The sequence below is a fragment of the Pundamilia nyererei genome, unplaced genomic scaffold, assembly GCF_000239375.1.
Source record: "Pundamilia nyererei isolate P.nyererei 1_Seehausen unplaced genomic scaffold, PunNye1.0 scaffold00087, whole genome shotgun sequence".
Lineage (NCBI taxonomy): Eukaryota > Metazoa > Chordata > Actinopteri > Cichliformes > Cichlidae > Pundamilia > Pundamilia nyererei.
Genome location: NW_005187488.1, coordinates 1,485,695 through 1,490,221, shown reverse-complemented (window position 1 = coordinate 1,490,221; position 4,527 = coordinate 1,485,695).

Here is a 4,527-nt window from a genome sequence, read left to right as displayed (position 1 = left end):
ATAATTTGTTTGTTTTATGTAATTGTATTTTTGCACAACTCTGTTGCTTGTGAAGCTCGCACACAAGAATTTCACTCGCATGTACTGTACCAGTGTACCTGCACATGTGACGTGACAATAAAAGTGATTTGATTTGATTTTAGATAATAAGTCATAAAGTAAGTGTGACCTATCTGTCATGCTGTTATTATTGCCAAACTACATAAATGTTCACAGACCAGAGAAGCTGCACACATGTGGCAATAGTTGATGAGGGTTATTGATAAGGCTGATTGGGTTCAGTCTCTGTAGTTCATTGATCAGTTTATTGTGGACACGCAGGGGAAAACCCTCCACTATCCTATGTGCTGATAGGCTCGTGCTGTGAGTGGGGGAGGTCATTGCAGCTAGCATACACAGAGGCTCTCCAAACACACCCGAGGAAGTCAATAAAGTTGCAAATGAGCATCACTTTCACTTTGATTTCTGCACGGGAACCTTGAAACAACGCCATGAGTTCCTCTAACCCTGCGGTAAGCTCCAAATTATCTACTAGCTTCCGACACATCACCCTGTGTAGCACCAAAATATCAGCCTGCTAGCCCGTTCAGCTAACGGTTAGCTCATGCTAACGCTGTTGTTGACAGACCTCCAAATACCAACATACTTAGCATTAGCTCTGGGCTAAGCTTGCTAGCTGCTGTTTTAAGTTTAAATTTGCAGTTTCGATTGTGAGTCGATGTCTTTCACTCGGACATGGAATAAAATTTCCTACTGTAAACTTTGCGAACTAATGTTTAACTCAGAATTGGAGGGTTTAAAGGTGAAACAGATAATAAATAATTATGGAAATTACCCTTGTGAGTTGCAGCCTACACTGCAACACAGACAATGGTACTGATGTATAATGTCTGTACGTGTTAGGTTTACCGACAACAATTTAATAACACTATAACACCCACTTCTAGGGCCCTTATTTGGGACATATGGTAAAGTTTTTACGGTTTTATTATGCTATCAAAGACGAATGAGAAGAGTAGCTCTATTTTAGTATTGAAACAGTTTATAAGGGCTGCATTAGGCAATAAAATATGATCACTTCTTAGCATTATGGGAATGCCAATATAACAGGTAATTACTAGTTTGCATAGCTGATATTGTTATGGAGTAAATGGTTAATATTTCATCTGCAAATTTACTGTAATTGTTTTTTTTCCTCAAACATTTTGTGTCCAAAGCACACCAAAGGGCAAACCTTAAGGCACGCATGCATTCGTATACGCAGGAAGTTCTCTTGATGTCTTCTGCAGTGTCATCAGTTCTTCTTTTTAGTTGCACTGGACTTTACCTCCTTGCTGTCAATCAGACTTTTTATTCTACAGTGATACAATAAATTTAACGCTCATTCAAGGGTTTTTGGGCTGACATGCATTAATGCACACGATTTGGGAACTACCAGTGATCTGCAAACACTAAAGCCGCCTTTGGTTAACTTAATCAGTATTATTAAACCACTGAAGAAGAAAAATACTGGCTATTGTACCTTTATTTATGTTCGTCTTTGTTTAGTTCCGTTTTATTTATATAGCACCAGTACACAGCAACAGATGCTTTATAGTGTAGGGATATTAGAAAGACACCCAGCAATCAGATGACCATCTCTGAGTAAGCACTTGGCAATAGTGGTAAGGAAAATCCCTATTTAATAGGAAAAAAACAGTTGAAACTAGGCTCAGGGAGGGGCAGCCTTCTGCCATTACCAATTGGGGGTGAGGGGAATAAGAAACAGGACAAAACTATAGGAGAGAGTAGAGTTTAATAATTACTAATGATTAAATGCAGTAGTGGTGTGTAAAAATACAGGGAGATGAGTGAAGAAGAAATGCACAGTGCACCATGGGAATCCCCAAGCAGCTAGAGCCTATTACAGCATAACTAAGGGATGATTCAAGTTCACCTGATCCAGCCCCCACTCTGTGCTTTATCAAAAAGGGAAGTCGTAAGCCTAATCTTAAAAGTAGAGAGGGTGTCTGTCTCCTGAATCAAAACTAGGAGCTGGCTCCACAGAAGAGGGGGCTGAAAACTGAAGGCTCGGCCTCCCATTTGACTTTTAGAGACTCTAGGAACCACAAGTAAACCAGCAGTCTGAGAATGAACTTCTCTGTTAGGACAGTGAGGTACTATTAGCTCTTTAAGATAAGATGGGGCCTGATTATTCAAAACCTTGTATGTGAAGAGAAGGATTTTCAGTTCACGTCTAGGTTTAACAGCTAATATGGGAGAAATGCGCTCCCTCTTTCTAGTCCCTGTTAGTACTCTCACGTCAGCATTTTGGACCAACTGAAGGCTTTTCAGGGAGCTTTTAGAGCTAACTTCTAATAATGAATTACAAAAGTTGAACCTAGAAGTAATTAATGCATCAACTAGCTTTATTGTTCTCTCAGTTTATGCCAAATAGAACATAAGAGCGTAATTTGTAGCTCCTCTGAACACTTACCCTGCCCAAACCTGATGTGACCCAGCTAAACGCCATGTTTTTTTCCATACCTGATATCAGCTGGTTCAATATATGGCTATATTTGTGTATGGTTAATCATACATCACAAATTGCTAATAGCATGCACATTATATACCAATAAAACACTAATAAAATGAGAGAGACCATATTAAATCACTTTTTATATGTTCTTTCACACATGACGACATTATGAGTCAGATAAACAGTATCTTAGTAGCCATTGTTTGAGCAGTGACCGATAAGGAGGGAAAACAGCCAAAAAAAAGCTGCTTTGTCAGCATTTGTTTGATCCTTTCTTGCAGACTATCGGGGAGTTATTCCTCGTCCTTAGCGAGATGGGATTCACAGAAGAGCAGATACAAGCGGCTATGCAGGCGGGGCATTTTTCTGTGGCTGAGGCAGCTGATTGGTGAGTAATCAGCCCTCTGTTTTTTGTTTGTTCTTTTTAATCTGTGGAGCTAGCTAGCTATGATCTTTCTGTATAATAGACCACTTCTTTCAGCCACTTACTTCTGTGTCTCGCTCTTGCATGTTGAAAGGCTTGTACAGGGTCAATACCTGCGACACACGTTGGTCCCGCAGCCTTCACAGCCAGCTGGGACAGCTTTTTCTGCATTCAACCCACCCAAAGAGGCAGCACACGCTTCAGAGTCTCGCACATCTCCCACTGACAGCAGAGGTAATACCCCACTCCAAGCTATATAAAAACTGTTTCTTACTGTTGTTACTGCTCTTAATCCATCGGTTGGACTTCGAGTAAAGTTTTCTTTTATTATAATATCCTAAAATTGATGATTGTAATCATTCATTTAAGTATAACTTAAGGAATTGGATAGTTTAGTGTGCATCATGAGATTTTCTTTTTCTGTCTTTAACAGCGGGTCCTTCATTGGTGCTAAGGTCACCGCAATCATGCTCCCAGGACCCACCACCGCCAGTCGAGTCGCGGATCAAACCAGACAAAAGTGACTTTGAGGAGAAAGAGAGACAACGCGTCGCTCAGGAAGTCAGAGCAGAGAGAAGGCAGAAGAAACAGGTGAGCATTGCTGAAAAGACTTCTGGTGCTTAATCTATCTGACTGGCAGTTGTCTTATTATCACACAAGGAAGAAAGTCAAGTTTTCGGCAGATTTATAATAATGGCTTAAGCTTTAGCTCAATCCCTGTAGCTCTCATTTCACTTTTATGCTCACTGCTTACCCTATCGCATGGCGGCGTGTGACAAATTTGACGTCACATGTGCTGGTGTCGCTTTGGCCAGTTGTGCATATCTTAATTTGTATAACCTGTCACATTGTAGCTCTGCCAACATAGAATGTGATGCTTATTTGCATCGAGTGTACGATTAAACAAACATCGGTAATTGATCATCTGCACCTTTTATTGTCCACCTCTGCCTCCTTTTTTTCGTCTTGTCTACGTTTAGATATTTTTCCTGCTGTTTTCCTCTTTTCTGTTGTTTTCTGTTTTTTACTTGAGCCATATTTCTTGTTGGCATTTGCCACCTTACTAACCTACTGCAGCACGTCTGTTTTTTCCCATCACTCCTGAGGAAACACTTTGGAAAGGTGCTTTTCTCAAACGCTGTTGTTTCAGTTTTTTCAGCTGGAAATTCCCCTGCTTTTGCTTTAGATGTGCCGCCTCTGTTTTTTGAAGATCACTACTTCCTCCTTTACATCTTGAAGTTAATGTGTTTCCAGATAAAGACAAAAGGGAGTGTGGAGGTATGTGAATAAGCAGATAGTAATACAAGGCTGTGGATTAAGAATGAGTCTCATTCACTGACGTTACACGTGGTGGTAAGAACAAAACTGGCCTGTGGGCACATTTCATAAAATGGTAAATTTGCCAGTGCACTTATTTTTTTTGGAGCTTTTCACATATTAGTGAATGAGGCCAATTACATCTCACTTTACATGCGGTCCAGAAACTTTGTTTGGGTGCTGCTGGTGCTGGCTGAACACTACACGGGGAAGTATGCTGCTCTATGAGCTAGAATAGGAGCGTCCATACATCTCTGGGTGCACATTT